The sequence below is a fragment of the Mauremys mutica genome, chromosome 2 (assembly GCF_020497125.1).
Source record: "Mauremys mutica isolate MM-2020 ecotype Southern chromosome 2, ASM2049712v1, whole genome shotgun sequence".
Taxonomy (NCBI): Eukaryota; Metazoa; Chordata; order Testudines; family Geoemydidae; genus Mauremys; species Mauremys mutica.
In genome coordinates, this window is record NC_059073.1 from 188,306,680 (window position 1) to 188,320,655 (window position 13,976).

Genomic DNA, 13,976 nt, shown 5'->3' on the forward strand with positions numbered 1-13,976 from the left:
GCCAAGGAGCGGTCCTTCAAGGTAGGAGACCAGGTCATGGTCTTGAAGGCGCAACAGGCCCATAAGATGGAAGCGTCCTGGGAAGGACCATACATGGTCCAGGAGCGCCTGGGAGCTGTTAACTACCTCATAACATTCCCTGATTCCTCTTTAAAGCCTAAAGTGTTTCATGTTAACTCTCTAAAGCCCTTTTATCCCAGAGAATTACAGGTCTGTCACTTTACAGTTCAGGAAGGAGATGACACCGAGTGGCCTGAAGGTGTCTACTACGAAGGTAAAAGAAATGGTGGTGTGGAAGAGGTGACCCTCACCACAACCCTGCAACGTCTGCAGCGTCAACAGATCAAGGAGCTGTGCACTCACTTCGCGCCCTTGTTCTCAGCCAACCCAGGACGGACTGAGCAAACCTGCCACTCCATTGACACAGGTAATGCTCACCCGATTAGGACCCCACCCTACAGGGTGTCACCTCATGCCAAAGTTGCTATTAAACAGGAGATTGACAACATGTTGGAGATGGGTATCATCCACCCTTCTACCAGTGCATGGGCATCTCCAGTGGTTCTGGTTCCCAAACCAGATGGGGAAATACGCTTTTGTGTGGACTACCGTAAGCTCAATGCTGTAACTCGTCCAGACAACTATCCAATGCCACGCACTGATGAGCTATTGGAAAAGTTGGGACGTGCCCAGTTCATCTCTACCATTGATTTAACCAAGGGATACTGGCAGGTACCACTAGATGAACCCGCCAGGGAAAAATCTGCCTTCATCACCCATGCAGGGGTGTATGAGTTTACTGTGCTTCCATTCGGACTGCGGAATGCACCTGCCACCTTCCAAAGGCTGGTGGATGGTCTACTAGCAGGATTGGAAGACTGTGCAGTTGCATACCTCGATGATGTGGCCATTTTTTCTGATTCATGGCCCGAACACCTAGAACATTTGAAAAGGGTCTTTGAGCGCATCAGGCAGGCAGGACTAACTGTTAAGGCCAAAAAGTGTCAAATAGGCCAAAACAGAGTGACTTACCTAGGACACCAGGTGGGTCAAGGAACCATCAACCCCCTACAGGCCAAGGTGCAGGCTATCCAACAGTGGCCTGTCCCAAGATCAAAGAAACAGTTCCAATCCTTCTTAGGGTTGGCCGGATATTACAGGCGATTTGTACCACACTACAGCCAAATCGCTGCTCCACTAACTGATCTGACCAGAAAAACCCAGCCAAATGCAGTTAAGTGGACTGATGAGTGTCAGGAAGCCTTTATCCAGCTTAAGGCAATGCTCATGTCTGACCCTGTATTAAGGGCCCCGGACTTTGACAAACCCTTCCTAGTTACCACCGATGCATCTGAACGTGGGGTAGGAGCGGTACTAATGCAGGAAGGACCGGATCACAACTTCCATCCTGTCGTGTTGATCAGCAAGAAGCTGTCTGAGAGGGAAAGCCACTGGTCCGTCAGTGAAAAAGAGTGTTACGCCATTGTGTATGCTTTGGAAAAGCTACGCCCATACCTTTGGGGACGGCAGTTCCAGCTACAAACCGATCATGCTGCACTAAAGTGGCTTCATACTAACAAGGGAAACAACAAAAAACTTATCAGATGGAGTTTAGCTCTCCAAGACTTTGATTTTGAAATTCAACACATTTCAGGAGCTTCCAACAAAGTTGCTGATGCACTCTCTCGTGACAGTTTCCCAGAATCTAGTGGCTAAAAAGTGTTCTTTACATGTTATATGCTTAGTAGTATATGTAATAGTGCATGTGTTTATTACTCTGTTGGTTTTGCACTTTAGGAGGAAATCACCGCCAGTGCTCCCACTGTTGGTGATTTGGGGGGCGTGTCATAAGTAGTTAGTTAAGGGTTAAGGTCTACCTGTAAAGGGTTAACACAAACCTGGTGAAACACCTGACCAAAGGACCAATCAGGGAAGAGAATTTGAAAATCCCAGAGAGCGGGAACTTGGGTCTCTGTGTTCTTTGTTCTGAGTTCTTAGCCGTCTGAAACTACACCAGCACAGACGTTTAACCAAGTCTGCTCATCTTTCTGAACTAATTTCTTCTATTCAAGCTAGTGAGTATTAGAAGAACTGGGTAATTGCATATAAGAATCCTGTGTCTGCAATTCTGTGTGTTTGTATTGATTATTCGTAATTTTGCCTGTATTGTTTGTACTGAGGAAAAGGGAGAAATTTCTCCAGGGATTAATAAGATTAGACCCTATGAATGTCTATCTTGGATTCATAAAGATTGTGTATTTTTTCTCTTCTTTCTTTTATTCTTTTAATAAACTCTTTTAAGTTCAGGACTTGGTTAAGTTCCTTACCTGTGGATTCAGGGAAAGGAAGCTAGGCGCCACTCTGTGGAGACAAGGGTTGTCTCCAAGCAGAGAGAGAGCAGGAGAGGGAGGGGGGAAGTGGGCTGCTTCCCTGTGTGTAGAGATTCAAGGGGTTTGAATCTGGGTTCCCCAGGGGAAGCTTGGGGGACAGGCAGTGTGTCAGACACGTTAACCTGACTGGTGGCAGCGAGAAGGAATCCTACCCTAAGGGTTAGGGTGGGGGAAGAATACATGCGGGTCCCCATCTTTGAACCCAAAAGCTCAAAGTGGGGGTGAGATCCCATGACACCTCGGGGCTTTGGTCTCCTACCTTGTGCAACTCAAATGCTTCGTAAGAAAGAGAAACCCAACATGGCTGCCTCTAGAATACAACATTGTCTCAGTGCATGGGATTAAAGCTCAAATGATATGAATGCCTCTTTGAGCCTTGCAGGAAATGTCCATGAAAGAAGTTCTGACAATGATTTCTCAGGTATACAGTGGCTGCAGAATCAGACAAAAAGTCACAGCAGTGCTGTTGGGAGAAGTGGTGCTGGAGGCAGTTGTAACATCTAATCATTTATTTATGGTAATATCCACAAAGTGCTACATCCCTGCTACAAGTCGTTCACCATCTGAGACAAGGAGACACAGGTTATAGGAAGGGCAACAACAATAGCCCATTTACATTGTAGTCAACTCAATTCCCTGAAAGAAGCATGGCAGAAATGGATTTCTAAGGGGGACTTATGTGTAATATAAAGCAATGATTAATTACATTAGTATACATGTTCCCTCTACTGGTAACATTACTTTATATTTTGTGTAACTCAGGTGCTTAATGAATGACCCAGTATGACTGCCTTCTGTATATAACAATGTCCATTAGACACTGAAGCATTGCATATTCCAAACATTGAAAAGAGCTGCAGTACAGAGTAGTGAGGGCAGTTTTTCCCTAAAGACCTATCTGCAGAATACACAAGAACAATTGTCATTGGCAAGCTCCAGACTGCATGTACAATACTACCAACTATTTTATTGTTAACTGTATTCTGTGAATTTGTATTTATAGCTGTTAAATAGGTTTTTAGTTCAGGCATCATAAGATATGTTGCCACCAAGTAATAAAGATCTAATTTTAATCAATTTTTCAGGTCAATTTGGGGCAGTCATTCAGCAATAAATTGTGACTCTAAATCAACCCTATTTGTTACATTTAAAAAAACCCTTTTTACACTTCTCCGTAACAGTTAAACTAAACATTTTAATCTAGACATTCCAAATCACCTGAATCACTTTGAAGCCCTAGGAATGTAGCAGTACTTGGATCTTAATTACAGAAAAGCACTGTGTAGGTTAGACTGAAATAGCTCCTTTTGATCACAAGGTACAGTGCTACTGGGACTTTTTATGAAAAGCTGAGCAATTGCTGATAATAAAGCTGCATCACTCCACCAATTTGAAGAGTCCTAAAAGTGACACTTTTGTCAAGGTATTTTTATACCACGATTCCATAGTCAGGACAGGTTTCTGTCACACAATATTTCATTTCACAAATCTTGTTCCTGGCACTTTTCATGTTTCGCAAGGTTGGAAGTGACATGCTGAGTTAAAGTTAAAGCGTTATCTTCAGCCAACTAAACATCCATATTGACAGGACAGCCATTAAGAAACACAGCATTATGATAATTAAGCCTATTTACCTCTTCATGAGAGGGAAATCAAACACATGCTTTGGGGGATTTCACTTGGGAGTGGTCATGAATTGAAGAGAACAAGCTTCTCTGGTGAAAACTACTATATGAAATGATGGACAAGGAAGTCTAAGAGGGCAACTTTTCTGGACTTCTGTTTTATTAAACAAAAAGACAATGTCAATTTATCATACATGACTTGCCATATCTGATTGGCTAACCAATTAGATAAGTCAAAATTCAATTAATTTCCATTTCTGACATATTGTACTGGCTTGATATAATAGAACACACCAGTATAAATGCAGCAGGCATACATGCATTTTTTTTTAATATTTGAAATCCCAAAATTGTTCTGCACTGATACATATCTGTTAATAAAGCAGTCATGGTATTTTCTATATGACATATTAAACCTCTGGATCAGATCTATCATAAAATCTGCAATATCTTTCATTTGTCCTGAATATTAGAGCTGGTTGTCACACATCTTGATTGTATACCCTTTCTTGAATGGAAGAAAGGATGACAGAAAATTACCAAGCAAGTTAGAAATTTTAACCTGGCTCAATGATGGCTAAAGCCTCCGCAAGATTATTCATACACATATTTCTTCATTCTTCCTCTCCACACCAAAGATAAACAGTGTTATGGAAAGCACCTTCACAGTCCACAGACACTTGCTTTCAGTGAAAGGACAACTTAGCCCCGCCTTCCTTCCACACCACAAATTCCCATTGAATCTCATCTACATATTGAAGTTGCTTCCTGCTCTCCCACTGTGTTCAATGGGAGTTTTACTTATGGAAAGAATGCAGGATTGGATGCTTAGGGCCTCAAGCTTGGCTGAAACATACACAGTAAGAGTCAGGACAGAATACAGGTATGGCTACACTTGCAGCTGTACAGCGCTGCCACGGGAGCGCTCCTACGGCAGCGCTTTGAAGTGCGAGTGTGGTCACGGCGCCAGGTATTCCACCTCCCCGTGGGGATTAGCTCCCAGTGCTGGGGCACTGTTTACACTGGAGCTTTACAGCGCTGTAGCTTGCTGTGCTCAGGGGTGTGTTTTTTCACACCCCTGAGCGAGAAAGTTGCAGAGCTGTAAAGCGCCAGTGTAGCCAAGGCCTAAATCTCCCATCTCACTGTCTCATTCCAGCTGACCTTCCTGTGCAGGGCTTGTGTCCCTATGCTGAGTTAGAACAGCCTAGGAACTGCTCAAACTTATCCTGGTTGCAACTGCTCCAACAGGCCCCAAATGTGCTACCAGGGATCAGTACGGTGCAGTGGCTGCAGCACAAGCATAAAGCAACACCCCATGGAAGAATCTGGCCTTTAAAATGTGAATGTGTGTGAATCCCAGGAATATTAATGGAGTTTAGGCACAACTATCTGGATTAGGTGATTAGCACACATACAAATAAGAGCCGCCACATCACCCTGATCTTCAGACAACTGCACTGCCTTTCCCATTCATTTCATTCTACTATTGAAAACACTCACATAGCCACAGAATTTCCTCAAGTTTTCCTCTAATATTTTTTTTCTCCATCCCATATTTTCATCTAGCACAGACACTTTGTCCTTTGTACACTTTCTCCTCTGTAGCTTCTGCCAGCTACAATAACCTTTTTCATCTTTTTTTTTGGCTACAGTTTGTAGATGATCTGCTACTCATACTAAAGTTGTACCCCACTGTCATTATCTATCATAAAAGTGCCTCAGTAAAGCATGTGATTAGCCTGCAGATACAGACCACAGAGATTGCCTCCATATTAAGGAGGCAGTGTACTGAACACAATGGGCCAGATTTTCAAAAAAGCTGAGCTTCCACTTATGCACCTAAAAGTGGCAACTGAAAGTGCTCAGCATCCAGTAATTCCTACTGAGGCATGTAAGGGTATGTCTGCACAGCAGTCAGGCAGCACATATAGGCATGCTCAAGCTAGCTGTGATTGAGACAGGTTGCTAAAAATAGCAATGTAGACTCAGCAGCATGGGCTAGTCACCAGAGTACAGTCCCACCCCAGAGCCTGAATACATAGTTGGGGGGCCATGCCACCATGTTTACACTGCTATTTCTAGTGAGCTAGCTCAGTCATGCCTATACATGCTGTCCCAGTGTAAACAGAATATCAGAGTTGGAAAGGATCTCAGGAGATCATCTAGTCCAACCCGCCGTTTAAAGCAGGACCAATCCCCAGATTTTTGCCCCAGATCCTTAAATGGCCCCCTCAGAGATTGAACTCACAACTCTGGGTTTAGCAGGCCAATGCTCAAACCACTGCACTACAGGATTCTTTGAAAATTTGGCTCCCAAGATACTGGGCACTTTTGAAAATCTGGCCATGCATTACCAAAGTGGTTTATTTTGTTACACAGCATATTCAGATTCCCATTTCTTTGTTAGTATTATTGTTTGCATGAATCCTGTAATACTATCTTAGTGTCATTTTGTTTATTTTTTGTTATTGTGTTTGTATTCATGAATGCAGTTTAATTATTTAATTCTCAAACATCTTCTTCAGAGCACATTCAAATTGTAATTTATGTTTCTCTGACATTCTCCAGGTTTTTTCCCCCCTTATTTACTTCTGAACTGCCATTTTTCTTCTTTATTTTTCTCTCAAACACATTTGATATCTTCTGGTTGTGTTTCATAATAGTACTAGGCATATATTATGCCAGTTTTGTCATTCAAATCTTCTTTACCTGCATACACAACACCACTGCTACTGCATCAGTTTTGGTATAGGTATGATTACAGTAGGTAAATGGGAACCTAGACATCTTTGTGACCCTGTAGGGCCATGCCCTCATCTCTAGAGAACCTCCTTGTATCCAGACACAGTGCTGCAGGGTTTCCTTGTCTACTGCTGCATCCAGCCCTTCTGGCATTGAGACAGACTGTTGTCTTATGTGGCCTCGTTCTTGGCTAAGTCACTGCTCAGTCTATCCCCTTTTTTAGTTAACAGAAAAGTCCAAATAATAAGGAACTCAAACTTCAGCACTCTGAATCTCTCCTCTGGCCCCTAACACTCACAGTCCTTAACCATTTCCCCTCTCCCTTGTTCTGGGAATAGATAGAGAACATAGACCCACCTGTGCTACTGGGTTCCACTTCAGGGGCAGGGGTCGCTTGCTAAAAGAGTGGGTAGATCGGCTAATGTGGCCTGCATCTTGCAGGAGGTCAGACTAGATGATCATAATGGTCCCTTCTGATCTTGAATTCTATGATTCTATGATTCAGAGCAGCCTGAGATAACCTTTCTTAAGTCTCTGGCTGTTACCTGAGCTGCTTCCTAACGCTATAGGATTTTCAACCTCTTGTTCAGTTTCTCTCTCTCCCTCGGCTTCTCTGCTGGCTTCTAACTAGTATGTTAGCAGGAGCTTCTCTCCATAGTTGCTCTGCATCTCTGGCAGCCATGCTGCCCTCTTGCCTTATAGCAATTTTATCCTCACAGGTACTGTGGGGCTGCAAGTCAGCTCTAGCTGAGCTGTCAGGCAGTTTCTGTGTTCAGCCTTTGGTTGCCAAACCAGCATGGGGTGAATAGGCCACACAACAGACCCTAAGATGAATGGCCATAAAGAACTGATTATGATGGCTCGGTCCTGCAGGTTGCTGAGTCTTGTGGCCCTGATCTAGTAAAACATTTCAGATGTCCTTAACTTTAAGCATGTGAGTAGTCCCCATGACTTCCAAGGGACTATTCACATGCTTTTCAGCAAGCCTATGCTGTGCTGGGCCAGAGTTCTCTGCACATTACATGGATATTATCATTTGGGATGATCAAACATTTTCTGTTGAAACTGTTTTCCTTTGCCATGGAAAATGTAAACTTGCTCTTGGAAAAAAAATCCGTTTTCTGAACACCTGTAATTAATAGCATCCATATTACAATTGCTTCCAGATACCCCTAACTGAGACTGGAGCCACTTTGTGCTAGGCACTGGACCAACACATACTAGGAGACAGTCCATGTCCCAAAAACTAACAGTGTAAACAGAAAGGGTGGGTGAGGAAGCAGAAGCAAACAGAGGTACATGATCAGTAGTAGAACTGGGAAGATAACTCTAGTCACCCGAGCCCAACCAACTAAACTCTTTTGCCTCACTATCAATGAGAGTTTTCCTGTTAACCTCCATGGAAACAGGACACACACACACACACACACACACACACACACACACACACTAAAATCCTATTTCCATGGAAGTCAACAGCGAAACTCCCATGGAGGCCATTAGGGTCCAGATTTGACTCATGGGTTTACTGAATTCCATCAGATTTAACAGAGTTAAATATTGCAGTAATTTCATTGTAAATTAGTGTAATCACATTAAACATTAATAATATGGCATAACACATTATTACAGAACACTGAATTAATTGCTAGTGAATGTAAAACCTCCAGGTATGTTACACTAACAGTCATCCAATACAACTAACAACAATATACCACTTAAAATGGTCTTACACAGGTATAAGTCTATTGACTTGAACTGTATCATTCTTGATTTATACCAGCATGAGCAGTGAATCGGTCTGATAATTTCATCATCATCTGTGAACAAAATTCTGGTAGGTACATGTTTTAAAATAATGTCTGTGACACTTTCTTTTAAGTGCTCCATCATTATTAATTAGTTTGATATTCCCTGAAATAAAGCAGATCAAAATAAACTCAGTTGGTTATAATGAGTATATTAAAATCAATGTATTTCCATAAAAATTCAATAAAAAAGAACTCAATATAAAGTTTGACAAAATGTTATAATAAATGGCAAACCATTGTAAATTGCTTTGGTGTTCAGTGTTAAAATACTAATCATGATAAATACATTTGGTATTTAAGGTGACAATATTATACTCTATTGGTATTCTGCCACAATTTACCATACTGCTCTTCAATGAAAAGTGTTATCTGGTGCATAATAGCAGTCTTCAGTGGTTTGGTTTGATGATGTACAAGAGAGAAAACCTTTCTCTGATCTTCATAAGTTGATTAATTCTATATAGGTCTAAGGACGAATAAAACTGCTTAGGGTTGTGCTGTCATGCAAAACAAACCCCCCAAAAAAAGGGGGGAGGGGAAGGACTGGAGAATAGGAGAGTGTCAGTTTTCATACTACTTTTATAAAAACAAACAGAGGTTTTTCACCCTAGTTAGGGAATACTTTAAAAGTACATTCTTATTAGAAAAGTAAACACATTTTTCAGTCTAACCTCAAGTAAGAGAGCACACATTTGATAGAGTAGAAGTCCTGGGTATTTATCTATGGAATAGCACTGAAGTTAAGGAAAAAAAGTCCAGATTTTTTTTTCTTAAACCAACCCTTGTCTTCAAAGCTACTGAGAGGGTAATCCAGGCAAAAATAAGCCTCTGCCTATCTCAGTGGTGCAACTGTAATGGCTACACTTTGTTCTGATGAGAAAGTACCCATACTTTCACAGCTCACCCTTCTTGTCTGACCCAATCAACATAAACTGTACGATAATCAGTTTTGTGAACATGAAGTTGGGGGACTTGCTGCGCATAGTTACTAATTTTGAGAAGTTTTTCAGAAGCAGGAACTTAGGCTCTTTAATCTATATTTAGTTAACTAAAGCAGTTGCCTGATTTTGAAAAAAATTATAGGCAATCGCCAACATTAATTCTGGCATTTATTAACTTTTGAGTCTGGGAATTTGCAACTTTAAGATTCAATAGTTTTCCATATGAAGTTTCTATTGACACGCCTTTGGGATAACCACATTACTCAGGATGGGTCAAGTTAAAAGTAAGTTTGCAGATCATCCCAGACTAACACCAATAAAACATTTTTACTGTATATCTCATTATGTATTTCACATAAATCACATGTTACGGAAAGTCTATTTTAGGAACAGTTAAGAGAGTTTTATGAAATGCTATGGGCACATTTTTTCCTCCATCATTCCATCTATACAGTTGCTTACCACCATTTCAACTCAGGGCTCAGTGGGAGCCATAAACCATAAAAATAATTTAAAGTCCTATTGAGAAGTTCAGAATCTCCCCATTTCAATGGTATAAAGCTCCTGTTTTAGCTCTACAGTATGTCTTCAGTACAGGTCCACACCCTTGCCAGTAGATATTATGTGGAGCACCTAGCTGCTATTAAGGTTACAAGTTAATAGGGCTGTAATATTGCCTCCACAGTCTTAGGAGAGTTATAAGCTTAAGCCTGACATGGTGTTTTCCAACATAATGGCAAAACACAGTAGATAAGCTGCACTTCCGCTGTTTTGTCAAAGACAGTTCCCAGCAAAGTTTATAATAAACTTTAGAGAGATCAGGTATAAGAGCCATATGCAATCAGTCAGCTAAAAGCAAAGTTGTCAGAAACCATCTACAAGAGAAAAGAATAGTGAATTTTAACAATTCATTGGAGGAGGACAAAAAGAAATGGTGGTTAAAAAAAAAAGACTATTCAGAATTTGGCCTGAGGCCCTCTTTCTGCACACCCTGCCTAACTGGCTGTCACTTGACATTCATTTCCTTTTCTACTATAGAAGACTTTAAAAACAGAATAATCTTTTCTTTTTTCTCTTTTCCATGGAGACAGTTAGGGAAGGTCAGTCTTCGCTTGAATTGATCTAAAAGCATCTGTTCAAGCTAAGAGCGCCTGTTGAGAGTTCAGAAGCAGGTCAGCCTGTGCTTGATCATCTGTGCCCTTTCTGGAAACCAGCTTTACAGTCAAAGAGAAATACGAGTAGTGGTGTGGTGCTGAAATAGTTGGACCCAGCCAATAACAGTAACTGCACTTTAGCCTGCAGCAAATATTATCATGAGTACCAAGTCTGCTTAAGAACCTAGTGATTTGCGTTATATAACATTATTCAATATATGTTTAAAATACACATTTTACAGTTTAACAGCATTAAAATAATCAACAATTAGGCCAAGATTTTCAAAAGTAGCTAGTGATTCTGGATGTCATTCTATACCTTGGGGGCACATCCTGTAATCCCCATATTCCTCATTTTCATATAATTGTGATCTTACGTATAAAGCATGCCTTGTAAGGTATCCGGGGAAAGGTTATGATCTGCGGAAAGTCATTTCTCTATTCATATATCATTAATGCATATGAAGTTATGAGAATTGTGTTGTATGGTTGTCACTAAAATACGCTGTAAATTGGGGAATCAGACAGATATTAGCTCCACAGAGGCAACAGCAAGGAAAGTAACCAACACCCAGGCAGGGTTTCAAACAACCCATCAACAGCCATTGTCCAGGAAGGAAGCTACAATTCAATGACTCACCTGCATGAGGCCACACCAGGGGAATTGCTCAACCTTGCCTGGAGACTCAGCAATGCCCCCCCAGACATGCCGGAGATGTATTCTACAAGCACATGAACTGAGGGTATAAAACAGACAGACAGAGTGGACACATACTAGGCCCTTCTCCTGCCCCCAGCTACGCTACAAGCAACTAAGACACTGAGAAGAACACAAGACTCCAACAGAGGAGCTTGGTCCAGGTTTAAGGAACAAACTTGTACATTAAGGACTGCAATCTACAGTGGGGTGAGAAAAACTGCTTAATCTAGATGTTGCCCAGTCTAATAGGGTTGAGAGTTTAGACTGCATGCTGTGACAAAGTTCCTCCTCTACCTTGGTGGGTCCTGCGCTTACTGGCAGAGTTGCACACCTCAGTGAGCTTCCCCTCTGGTGGAACCCACAGTCTGGGTCAACTCCTCCTGTGTCTGATCAGGAGTTGGGAGGTTTGGGGGGAACCTAGGCCCACCCTCTACTCCAGGTTCCAGCCCAGGGCCCTGTTGATTGCAGCTGTCTATAGTGCCTCTTGTAACAGCTGCATGACAGCTACAACTCCCTGGGCTACTTCCCCATGGCCTCCTCCAAACACCTTCTTGATCCTCACCACAGGACCTTCCTCCTGGTGTCTGATAACACTTGTACTCCTTAGTCCTCCAGCAGCGCACCCTCTCACTCTCAGCTCCTTGCACCTCTTACTCCCCTCTCATCACACGCCCACCACAAACTGAAGTGAGCTCCTTTTTAAACTCAGGTGCCCTGATTAGCCTGCCTTGATTGGCTGCAGGTGTTCTAATCAGCCTGTCTGCCTTAATTGGTTCTAGCAGGTTCCTGATTACTCTAGTGGAGCCCCTGCTCTGGTCACTCAGGGAACAGAAATCTATTTCTCCAGTGGCCAGAAGACCTCCCTTCTGCTACTCTGCTGTTGAGGGTAGGAGGGAGAGGGCTGCTGCTGCTGCTGTTCCTGCTGGGCCCTCATTGCTGCTGCTGCTCCTGCTCCGGCTGCTCCCCTGGCTGGGCTAGACACCACCACCCACCCCCTTTCTCTGCTATCTGCTTGCTGGCTGGCTAGTAGATTTCCCCCCCCCCACCACCTCAGTTGCTGCTGTTACTCCACCCACAGCCCCTTGGGGGGGGCTGCTGGCCTGCTCCCCAGAGGAGGGGAGTGAGGGACCCCAGCTCCAGCCCTTGTTGCTGCGGGCTCCACCACCGCCATCTTCTGAGCAGGGTCCCTCCTGCCCGGCCACTAGACCACCACCTGGAGCTGCTGGAGCTGCTGTGTTTGCTACTGGGGAGCTGCTGGAGCCCCGAGGAGGAGAAGGAGAGGACCACCTGCTGCTAGAGGACCTCATAGAGGCTCTGAAGACCACCGTGGAGGGGGCACTTGAGGACTGGGTATTTTTTGGACTGTGCTCCTGTGGTGGGGGTTTTGACTGTGTCTGTTAGGACACCGGGGGTGTGGCGTGGAGCCTGCCGCCGGTCCATCCGTGTCCCCCTTCGCCCCCACCACCATTGTTGCCCCCTCCATCACCCCCGCTGGCTGTTTTTCATCTGCCTCGACCTCCTGCCTCTGGGACTGAGCTGTTCACCTGGCTTGCCACGCCCATTTCTATCGTTTGGGCCTGCAGCAGCAGCAGCCACCATTGACTCTTTGCACAAGTGCCTGTGGGTGCCCCCCACCCCCCACCCCCTTGGCCTGGCCCCATTTCCTTTGCCACATTTGTCTGCCCCACCCATTTCCCTCGGTGGCCCTGCTTGTCCTGCCCCAGCCCTGCAGCTAGCCCTGTGGTCCCTCTGCCCCGCTCCTAGCTCAACTTCCCCCCCCCGTGATCCCCCAGCCCTGATTGGCCCCTCCCCCTGTGCACCCATGCCCCCTTCCATGCGCTTGTGCCCTTTCCCCATTTGAGTTTGCCCTTGTTCACTGCACCCCCCTATGCTGTTAGCCCCCCTGATCCCCTAGTGCAGCTTGAGGAGCCAGAATTCCCCTCTGGGTCGATGACCTGACACCCTCCCGCCCCTGGGTCCTCAATTGCTCCCCACGCCCCTTTAGCCTTCCCTTTCTGGCACCCTCCTCCCCTGCCTGCAGCCTCGCGGGGAGGGGTGGTCGCCTCCTTTCCCTCCCCTCCCCTCGCTGTTTGTCCCCCTCCCCGCTCTCGTTATGGTGGGGGACGCGGCGGGGGAGACCCCTCGCAATGCTCCCACCGCCCCTCCTCCAGACACCCCCATGTCCATTCCCCAAGCCTCTACCTTGACCGCCGCTGCCGGTCTATCTGTCACCGCCCCCACTGGGGCACCTGCAGCAGCAAGTACTGGGGAGACGTCCGCTGCTGCCACGTCCCTCGCCCCTTCCGATTCAGGGAGAGCCCCCCCAGCCGGTGGGAAAGGTCGGGGTGGGAAGAAGGGTAAGGGCCCCGCTAAAAAGACCAAGCCCTCCATGGCGGGGCCTCCCCCCGCTGCCGTGGCCCCACTACCGGCTGCAGCATCCCTCCCCGCTGTTCCCTCAACCAGCTCCGCGGGTGTCCCTCCCCCGGCCCCCAGGGCGTATGCCCAGGTGACGGCGGCCCCCCCGCCTGCCGCTGCTCCTCCGACCGCCGCTTCCATCTATAGCGGCCGGGGCCCATTCCCCACCTTGACCAGGAAGCACGGCGTCCGTTGCCT